Below are 14,434 nucleotides of genomic sequence, written 5' to 3' on the forward strand. Positions count from 1 at the left end.
CAGGGAAACCAGACACAAGCTTCCCAGGGTCTTCTCCCAGTGGAGTCACATAGGACACCCTTAATTCAACCAGCAATGAGTTGTGACAGAACATACACAATGCTGTCTACCAGGAAATTTCATTAGAGACTCGGGGCCCAGGGTTTGTTTTGCAGGTTGGTCACACACATAAGCACCCTCTGCCTGGCAGGTGCCAAAATCTCAGACTCCCCAAAGCAAAGCAGGTGTGCGGCATAAACCATGTTGTTTGCATAGACAGCCCGGGAACCATGAATCATTCTTATCGGTTCTGGGACTGGTGAGAAACCTTCCCAAATCCAAATTCCCGGATGCCAGCCAAGGGCCAACCTTGCAAGCTGGCCTTTCTAAAGACAGCAGTCTCAGGCTTGCCACATTTACTCTTTCTGCACAGTATGTTACAATAATCTGTCACTTTATTTATTTATTTATTTTTTTGTGGTATGCGGGCCTCTCACTGTTGTGACCTCTCCCGTTGCGGAGCACAGGCTCCGGATGCGCAGGCTCAGTGGCCATGGCTCACGGGCCCAGCCGCTCCATGGCATGTGGGATCCTCCCGGACTGGGGCACGAACCCGTGTCCCCTGCATCGGCAGGCGGACTCTCAACCACTGCGCCACCACGGAAGCCCAATCTGTCACTTTTTAATTGACCAAAAATGGAGCACTTTTGAGCTCAAGAGCAAGATAAGATCCATTAAAGAAAATAAAGATTCTTGTTTTGCACATTGGAATCCCACTGAATAGATTGTGAGCTTATTTATACTCATCAACACAGTTTGCATATTTTTAAAGTAGCCTGGCATGGAAAGAAGACATGGTAAGAACCTCGTGCGTTGCTTGGATTCTATGCATTTTACGATTTGTTTCTGAAGGGAGTGAGAAGAAGCAAGCTCTAGATGAAGCGAGTGTCTATAAGAGGGTGTCTTGTGATAGCCTTTAGTATAATATCTTTATTTTCTTGGATTTTTGCTTTTTGAGTACTCAGTGCTTAGCAAAGTACCTAGCATAGACGAAGAGCTACATAAATATTTGTACAGTGCATAAATGATACTGCTATAAATATTTAATAAAATGGTTCTATTTTATGGGCGTGTAAGTAAAATTCAACTCCTATTTGAGATAATTTGTGACAGATGCTGAATACAACTTGAAGACTGGTTATTACAGTTACTGTGATAAAACTGGTTAAAAGATTTTTTACTGAATCTTATTTAGGTATGTTGGAATTGTAAATAAATAGTTGGCATATATTGCTTTTGTTTGCTCAAGCTAAAAGGAGAGGGGGAAACGTGTACGCGCACACACACGCACACACACGCACACACACACACACACGCCCTTAAAAACTGTCTGGAGTTGTGTAAGGTCGGGGGAGGAGAATCTCTAGTTCTCCAAATCTAGACTTGCTTACAGCAGCCTTCTTAAATGTGAGACTTTCACAGTAATGGTGAGACCGTGGAGAGATTTCTTAGGACAAGAATCTCCTAAGAAACTTAAGCCAAATCATTTTCCAAGTTGTAAAGACTGGTGAAAGTAAGGCTGGTTTACTGGGATCTGAAATGAAACAGGTAGACATTTAAGACAGGTAGAAGTTTAAATGTGCTTATAATCTTGATTTGAATATGATATCTTGTGGTTTAGGAACTTTGCCCAATAAAGCTTCTTTTTTATAAATATTATATGTTTTGCCTGATAGATATTTCTAGAGCACTATGTAAGTGGAGCCTGGTAATTAGCTTTTAACATCTGATGAAAATTAGCATGGTTTTCATATATACATAGACATATATGCCTATGTGCATACGTACATATGTGTGTGTGTTTGTGTGTGTGTGTGTGTTTTAACTTCCCATGACTGGTTAAAAATGTTTACTTACTCCTATCTTGTCAGAAAATCCAAAATTTATGACAGGAGAGAGTAAAACACTCTAGAAGGACAACATTAACCCTTTCTCATGCAGGCAAACTCAATCCTGATCCACAGTTGTGTTAATAATCATTAACAATATTTTAATGTTCAAGAGTAAAAACAAGAAGAAACAGTCTTGTGAAAAATCGCAATGCAAACACACAAAAATGTAACGTGATGAAACACTTAAGAGTTCTGCATTTTTGCATAGAGTAACTATCTCTGAAATATTATTGTGGAAGTTCTCCTATGCGAATATTAATTGAACAAGTCAGGGAAACTTGGAAAGTATATTTCTAGATATAAGACTTAAAATGAATGCTGAACAGTTTTTCTAGGCTATAGCACAGCTAGATGTTGCTAGAGTTTTAGTGCTGAGTCTGATCTTAAGAGACCCAGATATAATTTTGCACTGTGCAGCCTGGGAGGCTAGGTCCAGAGATTTAAAGTCATTTGCCTAAGATCACACAACAAATTTTTGGACCAGCAGAAGAACACTTGGCTTCCACTCCTAGAATTTTCTCCAGGATATCCTACGGCTTCCTTCAGTCTCCATGAAAAGGAATTCAGGCATTAATTATCTACTATATATACAATAGCATAGGATGTTCTGAATTAATACAGCTTTAATCAGAAAGTGATCTTATGCCTCAAACTGAAGTGGGTCAGGCTTTCCTATGTGATGCCATTTTTAGGTTGTACTCAAAGATCAACAGTTGGGGAAACTATATCTTCCTTGGACTTGCCATGGAAACTGGTACTCTCCAAATGTCTACTGAAACTCAGATGACTCTGATGTAAATGCTGCATTTTTGGCAGAAGAATCCTGGGACTTTGGGGGTGGTCTGTATTTTTCTCAAACAAATACTGCTTTGTAACAGACTTCCTTCCTTTGGCTGGCCGACTTTCCTGAGTTAGCTGAAGCTGGTGACCCTAACACATACAGCTGGCCCAGGCAACTTGAATTTAGGATGGCAGTTTAAATTTAGTTGCAACTGCTATATTAAAACCTAAAGAATATTAGTGGTATATTGCAATATATTCTTAAAAACTGCTTAATTGCTTGTGCCTGGGGATTCTCCATGACAGATGACTCCATAAAGAGAGAGAAAATGGTGGCCCCACACTCTGGGGCAGACTGATGTGCCTGAGATGTGCCTGCAGACTCTGAGGATATTTCCCTCTCCCACCCCCTTGCATGCTCAGGGCCCCCTACAGAGTAGAGAGAAACAGAATCTCTTGTCCTCTTCTTGCTAGGGATCTAATGGCCGGTGGCATTCAAATTTTCTTGTGTTTCCCTTGTACCCAGTGAGTACCAAGCCCACTTTCTGAGCACAACCTTAGCAGCTTAGCAGAAGGTAAACCTATTCCTGGCTCTACCTTCAAAATGAGAAAATGAGTCTTTAATTACACAGGCATAGTGTGTTTCAGAACAAACCTCTGGTTTCAGGTTAGGATCAATCCCATCCCTCCTCCTACCCATATTAGCCCAGGCTGGTACCTTTCCAACAAATAATTGTTATAATCCAATACTTCATTTACTTGATGTTCCTATAGGGGCAGCAGTAAGACAGAAATTAGAATGAAGAGTTTTGCTTCTTCAGGAGGAGTGAGCACTAATCAACTTTCAGGCCACAATAAGAGTTTTCTCTCATTGGATTTCCTTACCAAGATCCAAAGGTTTCAACAAAGTTCTTCTCTTTTTGCTGCTGCCACCCATAACCAATCTACTTAAGGAAGTTTACATTTACAGATGCTGGAATAAACAGTGGCTGGAATAAGGAGGAAAGCTCCTTGTCAGCAATTATTGCATCAATCACTGTTTTCAATTTGCCAGCGATAAACTCAGTCCTTGTTGGGGAAGACTGAGACATGCACCATCTGGTACGGCAATTCACAAAACCTGTAGTTGGGACATTCCCAGCAACTGCTGGTTGAAATAGGATTGCAATGTCATCAGATTCAGAGACCCAGGGCCACAAGCAAAGGGAAATACCGAACATCAGAAAGATGCCATCCCCTAGGTAACAAATTTACCATGTATTTCTCAGACATCTGGCAGAGCATCTGCGGGGGTAGAGGCCAGAGAGATGACCATCTAGTCGGTTATTTTCCATTAACAATATAGAAAATAAAAATAGAAGCGACCACACAGTATGTCTGTGTGATCTGTATACTTGTACCACAACAAGTTTTGACTGCCAATACTATTTGGCATTTTACGCCTGCCAAAAAAAGATATTCTTCCACCCTTCCCTGAACTACAATGGAAAATATTTCCACGGTGAAAAAAACGAATGGAAAAAATTTGTCCTTATACATCACAAGTTTGCTTAAAGCCAATGAGGAACTAAGATATCATCTAAAACTCACCTTGGAATGTTTCCCTCTCTTTAGCTACTGTTTACCTAACCATAACAAAATATCTAACTCAGAAACTTCTCAGTGCCTAGATTTTACATGCTTATTTTAAAAATCTTTATACTTTTTCTACATGCTACATTTTAGTCAGTTCTACTTTAGGATAAAGCCGTACATTTCAGTACTATGTTAGACTAAAAGAGGAAGCAGTTCAGTTTTAAGACGACAGTTCCAGGCTCTTAGTTTAGAATGACTTTTTTTTTTTTTGTAGTACGCAGGCCTCTCACTGTTGTGGCCTCTCCCGTTGCGGAGCACAGGCTCCGGACGTGCAGGCTCAGCGGCCATGGCTCACGGGCCCAGCCGCTCCGCGGCATGTGGGATCTTCCCAGACCGGGGCACGAACTCGTGTCCCCTGCATCGGCAGGCGGACTCTCAACCACTGAGCCCCAGGGAAGCCCTAGAATGACATTTTTAAGAAGCAAGATAGTCTGTGCTTTTAGATGTTGTATTATTTTTTCTTATCAAAGTCATGCTTTCATTTTTTGGGTAAATTTTATTATACAAAAACACAACAGGGCTTCCCTGGTGGTGCAGTGGTTAAGAGTTCACCTGCCGATGCAGGGAGCACGGGTTCGTGCCCCGGTCCGGGAAGATCCCACACGCCGCGGAGCGGCTGGGCCCGTGAGCCATGGCCGCTGAGCCTGCGCGTCCGGAGCCTGTGCTCCGCAATGGGAGAGGCCACAACAGTGAGAGGCCCACGTACCGCAAACAAAACAAAACAAAACAAAACAAAAACACAACAACAGCATGGTTTCCAGTATAACTAATATAACACAGATTTGATTTTCTTCCTTTGGACATTTCATTTTGGCATAACTCATAGCAATATATCTAATGATCTAAGGAAAGCTCAAATTGTTATATTTTCATATATTGTTATATATATATTCATGTTTGTTATACTTTGTATATTTCCTGATATAAAAATGCCCTTGCTAGATCTAACCCACATAGGTAACTACCTTTATGTGTCAGCCATATTGATGTCATCTTAAAGATCTCTGAGCATTAGAAAAAACTAAGTTAAGGGAATTCTTGGAATATGCCTGGGACATGTTATGGACTGAATGTTTGTGTGCCCTCAAAATTCATATTTTGAAATCTTAACCCCCAATGTGTTGGTATTAGGAAGTGGGGCCTTTGGGAGTTGTTTAGGTCATGAGGTTAGAACCCTCATGAATGGGATTAATGTCTATAAAAGAGACCCCAGAGATGTCCCTGTGCCTTCTGCCATGTGAGGATACAGTGAAAAGATGCCCATGAATCAGGATGTGGGCCTTCCTCACCAGACACTGAATCTGCCAGCACCTTGGTCTTGGACTTCCCACCCTCCAGAAGTGGGAGAAATAAATTTCTGAGTTTATAAGCCACCTAGTCTATGGTATTTTTCTTATAGCACCCTGAACAGACTAAGACAGTACAGCAACATCAAAACTCAACCTTTTCCTCTTATTGTCATAATCAACAAGTCTCAACCAAAGCTTTGGCTATGACTTTTTCAATACTATATTTACTGTAACACCTTTAACTTACCAGGCTTTAAACACCTGTTGGTCTTTTGTTGGACTTTGTCTCATCTTTGAAGCAAGATTGACCTGCCGCTATATCATGTAGCAGCTTTAATCCTTTGTAGGCTGACTTCACACTTGTACTTTAGATCAGATATTGTTGTCAAACTGGGCTGAAAGATTAGTATTAATTACACCTTCGTTTGGTCAAAGTGATTTGATGTGAAAGTGGCCCCTCTTGAGGGTTCTGAACAATTTAAAAGGACCCAATAGGATACATATGGGAAGTAGAAGTGCACTGCTGCTTCCAAAGAATTCTGTGCTGTATGCCTTTCATTCTCCTTTTACAACTGCAAACAAAGGCTGAACAATTATATTCAATAAGCCAATAATGCAGACTCCATGGTCTACTTTTTTTGATTATCTGTAAGGTAAAATCCATTTAACAGTCATTAAAATAGTGCCCAAGATGAATTTGGGGAGGAGTCCCCTTAACTGTCATATATTTTAAGACATGTCAGCAAGGGTTACTACTATAGGATTTTGGGTCATTGCTGATCATGACAAAATTCAGACAGCTGCTACAGGCACCTGGTCTTCATCCCCAAATCTTGAACTGCACTCACAGTTCAGGATTGAAACCTTTTTTCTCAAAGCAATTCTGCTATCTTAAATGATTTGTATAAGTTTTAATCACGCATGCAGATAATTTGATATTTTTAATGCCCTGTATGTCCTTCTTTCCAAGTGTTATTTCTCATGACAGACACAGAACAGTTGAACAGACCAAGAAGAAAATAAAATAACTGAGGTGTGGTAATGTATTACAGGCGTGCCTCGGAGATACTTCAGGTTCGGTTCCAGACCACTGCAATAAAGTGAATATTGCAATAAAGCGAGTCACATGAATTTTTTTGGTTTCCCAGTGCATATAGAAGTTACATTTAGGGCTTCCCTGGTGGTGCATTGGTTGAGAGTCCGCCTGCCGATGCAGGGGACACGGGTTCGTGCCCCGGTCCGGGAAGATTCCACATGCGGCTGGGCCCGTGAGCCGTGGCCCCTGAGCCTGCGCATCCGGAGCCTGTGCTCCACAACGGGAGAGGCCACAACAGTGAGAGGGCTGCGTACCGCAAAAAAAAAAAAAACCTTTATTACTACAAAATGCTAACTATCATCTAAGCCTTCAGTAATCTTTTTGCAATGGTAACATTAAACATCACAGATCACAGATCACCATAAAAAATATAATGGTAATGAAAAATTTTGAAGTATTTCGAGAATTACTAAAATGTGACCCACAGACACGAAGTGAGCAAATGCTGTTGGAAAAAAGGTGCCAATAGACTTGCTGGATGTGGGGTTAACACAAACCTTCACTTCGTAAAAAAAAAAACAAAACACAAAAAACCCAAAAACAAAAACAAAAAAAACACAGTATCTGTGAAGTACAATAAAACAAGATATGCCTGTACCAACCTTTGGGTGTTGACAAGCATCACCGAAAAGTCTTATCCATTCTGATCTAAAGCTAGAGTGTTAACTCAGATAGTTAAGCAGGTTTTAATAAAGATACCATATGATGAACACCTTGAATTTGAACCTCTTCCTACCTGAATGGGGCAGAGTTGGAAGGAGATAGCATATTTCACAGGGACAATTTTCTTTGTGTCCATTGCACTATCCTTCAGCTCAGGAGGGATTTCAACATGCTCTTTTATTTTCATGCTGTCAGTCAAGACAGAGGCTCAAGGAAAGAAGATGTAGACATGGTCAGTGGACAATCCCAGGTCCTCCTCTCTGAAACTATCAACGAGAAAGAGAGAAATAAGTTCTCATCCAAAATCCTGCCAGGCACTGCTCTGCTTTCCCATGGGCTGGTCCAAGTGTTGCTTGGTGTAGATTGATTGATCTTAGGTTTTCTGTGGGAAAAGCTCTCTCTTCGCTGTTGTCCCTTTGCCAAGACAAAGGGTACAAGGTATTCCAGGGCAGTGAAGGAAGTGGAACACTAAACAGAAACAATGTTATTTCTTTTTCACCCTATATTATGGTTTGAATGGTGTCCCCCAAAAGATACATTGAAGTCCTAATCCCCAGCACCTGTGAATGTGACCGCATTTGGAAAAAGATTGAGTTTATACTGGATTGGGATGAGCCCTAATCCAATGACTGGTGTCCTTAAAAGAAGAGAAAACAGAGATACAGGCACACACAGGGGAGAACGCCATGGGCAGATGGAGGCAGAGATTGGATTGATGCACCTACAAACCAAGGGATGTCAGCCACCACCAGAAGGTAGGAGAGAAGCATGAAACAGATTCTCTCTCAGAGCCTCTAGTAGGAACCAACCTGGCAATACCTCAATTTCAGACTTCTAGCTTCCAGGATGGCGAGAGAATAAATTTCTGTTGTTTTATGCCGCTCAGTTTGTGGGGTTTTGTTACAGAGGTCACAGGAAATGAATACACCCTGCCGTACAACAAGGGAGGGACCACGTTCAGGTTTCTCCCTTCTCTCCCATGGGAGCAGCAGTGTTGCTTTGCTGCTTAAAGATTGCAGAGTGGGGCTTGGGCTCTGAAGCCTGTGTGGGCATGAATCCCCACCCCAATGCTACAGCCACCTTTCAGAGTGCTTGCTCCATGCCCGGCTCTGTCTGAGGGCTTTGCATGGTATTTAAGACAACAACCCTGTGAAGCTGCCCAAATCTCACAGAAGAGGAAACCGGAGTTCAGCTACAGTAATTTACTTGGGGCACAGAGCTCACAGAGGGAGAAGCTGGGATAGGGACTCTGACTCTGCATCCCCGAAGAAGACTGCCATCACCTTAGCAATCCTACTGGAATATTTGATGGCATGGCACATCGACGCACAAGGAGGCGGTTTCTGAGAGTAGCAGGTGGCAGCATTTCCTTGCATATCTGGAATTTAATTCAATGACCCTTAAAAACATTTGCCTTGACTCCATTTTTTTAGGGAATTGCAGAGAGAATGGAAAGGTAATAAAAGAAACTAGTTGTTGAATTGGGAAAAAGAATAAAGAAGAGACAGAGAACAGTAGTGACTTAAGATTGGATATTAACTAAAATTCAGCCTTATCAACTGCTGCTCTGTCCTTTGCATACTTTGCTCCAATAATATTAAATAGTTGAAATTTCATACATGTGCCATGCTGAATCACGCACTTGAACATGTGCTTGTCTCTCCTAGAATCTCTTCGTTCCTTCCCTCTAAAACCCAATGGAAAAAAAATTATCATTCTTTCAAATCAGTTCAAGTACCCAGAGATCTTCTCTGAGAGATTTCTCCCAGGTAGAATTAAGCACTCGTTTCTCTGCCCTACTCTTATAACTTGTCAATCTTTCCACTGTTCTGCTTGTCAGTTAGTACTTTTATTCTTTATCTCACCCTACTAAGCTTTATAACTATGGTGCTGGGCATGGGGTCTGGCTCACAGAAGGCAATCTATAAATGCTGAATGCATGAGTGAATGAGTGCTGTAAAACATAACTTGATTCATTAAGTGGCTTTGCCCTTTGCCCTCACTCATGCTATTTAAAAACTGTTTCAGCCTGCCTGATACCAACTTTCTTCCAATTTGTAATATGAATACAACACAGATGGCTATTGTTAACATAAGAGATGAAAATGTAACAGTACCTGGAATCAGGTCTCCATGACACTTTTTTTGTTTGTTTGTTTGTTTGTACGCAGGCCTCTCACTGTTGTGGTCTCTCTGGTTGTGGAGCACAGGCTCCGGACGCGCAGGCTCAGTGGCCATGGCTCACGGGCCCAGCCGCTCCGCGGCATGTGGGATCTTCCCGGACCGGGGCACGAACCCGTGTCCCCTGCATCGGCAGGCAGACTCTCAACCACTGCACCACCAGGGAAGCCCTCCATGACACTTTTGTTCACACTTTCATGCTTCACATTTATGAACACATTAAATAACGTTTTAAAGTCTTTTAAAGATCTATGTTAGCAAATGCTCCACTAGTGATTTTTTTTTTAATAAAAAGGCTTTTGCCTAAAAAAATCTGCATGCAAGAAGAAATGAAGGAGCATCCACCAGCTAGGAGTCAGGTCACTACCTCATCTGAATTCTTAACACATTGTTTTTAAAAATGTTCTGTTTTGACTATAACCTAAGCCTCCCTCCTCACCACCTTTCTGGAAACTGTTCTGCAGTCCACAAGGGAAGTTAGTTAGGTCTTTGTACTCACAAATTACCAAACATATAAACTCTAGCCCGTGGTTTTGTTTTTTTTAAATAAATTTATTTATTTATTTATTTTTGGCTGCATTGGGTCTTCGTTGCTGGGTCTTTGTTGCTGCACGTGGGCCTTCTCTAGTTGCTGTGAGCGGGGGCAACTCTTCTTTGCGGTGTGCGGGCTTCTCATTGTGGTGGCTTCTCTTGTTGCAGAGCTCGGGCTCTAGGCACGCGGGCTTCAGTAGTTATGGCATGCAGGCTCAGTAGCTGTGGCTCACGGGCTTAGTTGCTCCGCAGTATGTGGGATCTCCCTGGACCAGGGCTCAAACCAGCGTCCCCTGCATTGGCAGGCACATTCTCAACCACTGCGCCACCAGGGAAGTCCCATAGCCCATGTTTTTTTTTTTTTTTTTTTTTTTTGCGATACGCGGGCCTCTCACTGTTGTGGCCTCTCCCGTTGTGGAGCACAGGCTCCAGACGCGCAGGCTCAGCGGCCATGGCTCATGGGCCTAGCTGCTCCGCGCCATGTGGGATCTTCCCGGACCGGGTCACGAACCCGTGTCCCCTGCATCGGCAGGCGGACTCTCAACCACTGCGCCACCAGGGAAGCCCCATAGCCCATGTTTTGAAACCAGATCCAAGCATATATTTTGAAAGCAAGGGTAATAAACAAAGTGTGGTATATATCTGAAGAGAGATTCAGGTATCCATTTTAAAAGAAAGGGAGTCACAGTATTTACTGAAGAACAAAAGGGCTATGACCTTGAGGGAGTGAAAAATTAGGAATATTTTCGTTAGCTATGTTTTAAACATTTAGAATGTATGATATGTGTTATCAAGTTATTTTGATGATGGAGTGGCTGGTCTCCCTTGTCAACCTGCTCCTGGGTGTACGAATCCACACTTAAATCTATATAGTCATGAAGCTATGATCATACCTTTCCAAGGATTATGATTATTCATCATCACTGTAAGAGACACTTGAGGGAAATGATCAAGATGAGAAGAAGGAAGAAGGATCTTCTACTTAGGGAGCAGCAAACTACAGCTGCAAGCAAAACTTGTGCACCCTACAATTGGTATTAGCCTGGTGATTTTCTGGTTCATGCTCATAGCCCTGAGACTGTGTCTTCTGCCTCCTTATCTAGTTCTTCAAAACTTTGTTGTGGTCTTGGTTAAATCATTTACCTCTTACTCTGAAGCTGCCACAAGGCTGTGGAAGGTCCTCTAGGACTTTTCTGAGGTCTTAAATTGTCTCCAAAATTTGCACGAATCCGCCTCATCTTTTTTTTTCTTATGGGAACGATGAAAAAAGCCTTAACAAAGTTATTTTTCATCTATTTCAATGTCAATATCTGAAGTGCAGGACATTCTAGATCCATGTGGTATGGACCTCACAGATTACTGAGAAATGTTCTAAGTACATATTACATTTTTAATTGAGTTTGTCAACCCCTTAATGGTGGCATGTGGGTGGGTTTACCTCCCCAGCTGAAGACTAACAAATAAGTCTATTTATACCAAAGACCAGATTGTTTGGTTTTTTTAATATTTTGGGATACTAGCCTCATCTAGTTTGAATGGTAAATCGGATGTGGTTGTGGCTTGTTATCCAAGTGTCTCTGGAAGTGACGTAGGGCCAGCACACAATGAAATGCTTGTGCCTTTGAGGATGGTCGAGAGAATTTCACAGGGTTCAGTTCGTTGGGGCCAAGGCAGACTTTTTCCAGAATCATCTTTGTAGCCTTGTCTCCTGGCCAGTATGGCTATGTTGGTGAGGGTCCATTGTTGGCCTTTTGCATAGAAAAGACACAGAAGAGAAGTGGTCGACGATGACAGCAAGTGCCCTCCAGGTGTCGGAAGACAGTAGCTGAAAGAGAATGGAAACCTCCTGGGCTGAGCTCCAGAGTCCTCTGAAATGTAGCCCTCATCTGGTCATTATACGCAGAAGGGTCTCAGGCTGCTAGTGGCCAGTTTTGTTGCAACTGATGATATCTACTATAGAGATTTAGGTGGGAAGCTACTTAGATTCTCTTGTGACTCCAAGGGGGGGGGTGCTTAACCTATTTACAGATGTTTTATCAAGGGTACCTTAAATTCAAGAGAGGAGTCATCACCTGCCCCTCCCCTGGATTCAAGCTAAGCACGTGAAGTATTCTGTCAGCTACTAAGAGCCCACAGCTCCCACTCAAGTTGGTAAATCCTTAAGACAAATAAATGTCGTTCTCCTTCTAACTCTACACCTTGAACTTGATGGGATCACAAGAAATGCCATTTTAAAGATGTTGGAACTTGGGCTTCCCTGGTGGTGCAGGGGTTGAGAGTCCGCCTGCCGGTGGGGGGGATACGAGTTCGCGCCCCGGTCTAGGAAGATCCCACATGCCACAGAGCGGCTGGGCCCGTGAGCCATGGTCGCTGAGCCTGCGCGTCCAGAGCCTGCGCTCCGCAACGGGAGAGGCCACAACAGTGAGAGGCCCACGTATTGCAAAAAAAAAAAAAAATAGTAATAAAGATGTTGGAACTTGATGGATTCTCTCATTCTTTTGTTTTAGGACCATACAGCACTTTAAAATACTTAACATTATATTCGATTGAATTTTGGATTCTTTATACAGCTTTGTCTAACTTGAAGTAACAATTTCTAAGGTCATTCTACTAATAAATCCCTTGAGTGAGAAACATCCTCTAACTGATGTGTTTACATTTACTAGTTCCTGTTTCTTTCACTGATGCAATAAATAAATCAACAATGTCAATATGATTAAACAACACTTAACAGGAATATTAGTTTGAGCAATATGAATTTGTTAAGGTCACAGATGACAATTTCACATGGTTCAATCAAATTCATTTATTCCACAAGGTGAGATATTTTGAACTGTATTGTTAAGGTCTTTTATTTTTCTTTCCAATCTCAGGACTCAAATGAGGGAATCCCCCTTTGGCCAAAAGCAGAGGAAATGCAAACTTCTTCAGGGCCATCCACACCAGACCCTTTAGATCCAAGGTCAAATTGTGAAATGGACAGTAATGATGCTTCCTGCTGGCCAGGCTCCCCTAAGCCCTGCACTCCTCTGACATTGTGTTGAGCACCTGACCTCACCTCGCCTGGACACACAGACCTTTGGCCTACCTTGGATTGGTGTTATCAACATCCATCAGACAGCACTCTGGGTGAGTTTCCATTCATATCAGCTAGTTCTCATATCTGTCCTGTTGAGTGACTTTGCTCTGTTTTAATGAAATTGATTGAGACACAAATTCAGAAAATCCTGGAAAGAGTATCTTATTTCTATTGAACAAACTTCTGGTCCCAGGCTCTATTCAGCCATATAAAGTGAACAATTCCTATACAAATCTGTACGATTGCTTCTGTTTGCCCAAAATATCTGGCCAGAGTTCATCAGGTGCTTATGAGTTGCCTCACAGTGAAAGCCTCTGCCTGAGCCTGCAGGCATAGAAGTCAGTTAAAATGGCCACAGAAGGTTCTGCTAAATCCACACAGGCCTCTCTATGCCAGGTCCTTGGTCACTCTTCCATTTCCCACCCCAGCCTCACACCTGGACTGTGGCCTCTCAAAAGGCTCTGGTTGGGCTACCCGTGCCTGCCTTGCCTGATCAGTCGTGGCGATGAGGCTTCTGCTCATGACATTGCCTCCGTGGTCGCAGATGACCTTGGATCCCAGTGACTGAGCCAGAGGCCCAGAACTGGCCTCTGCCTATTCCCACTGTGCCAAGATCTGATACGGTCACAAAGTTGTAACACCTTTGTCACATTACTGTCACTCAGATCATCTTCAGTAGTGGCTTGTTCCTCAGTCCATTGTGCAAGTGTAGAAAGGACCTCAGGCTATGTATCAATGTGTATGATAAGAATATAGCATAGTAAGTAGTTCGGAAATAGAAACCACCCAAAGAGAAGAGCAGTAACCCTCCCTTTCCCCCATCATATAGGGATTGAATAGTTAGTGAAATTAATGGACCCAGTTTATTCATGAGAATTATACCCCCTCCCCCAGCACACAGAGTTGGTTTTGTTTCTTTAGTTTGGGGAAGAATTTTAAAATAAAGGAAAACTTTATTCTAATCTTCTACACTTGTCCCTGGAAATTTCCATTTCTTATTTTAGAAAATTTGCCATTTCCAAAAATAAGTGCAAAGGAGACTGACATTAATTTCCAGATCACATTCCATGTCAAGTACTTTTGAGCTTGTTACCAGCAACAAGTTATTATGTATAACAAGAAGACACACAGGTTATAATGTATTTTCCACCAAAAAGCTCAAGACAGTGTATAGACATGATTTCATTTGGTTTTATAACAGTCTACAAGATAAGACTGAAACAGACTCTATTTCTTTTTGAGCTATTCA

This window comes from Hyperoodon ampullatus (genome assembly GCF_949752795.1).
Source record: "Hyperoodon ampullatus genome assembly, chromosome: 10".
In the NCBI taxonomy this organism is placed as follows: domain Eukaryota; kingdom Metazoa; phylum Chordata; class Mammalia; order Artiodactyla; family Ziphiidae; genus Hyperoodon; species Hyperoodon ampullatus.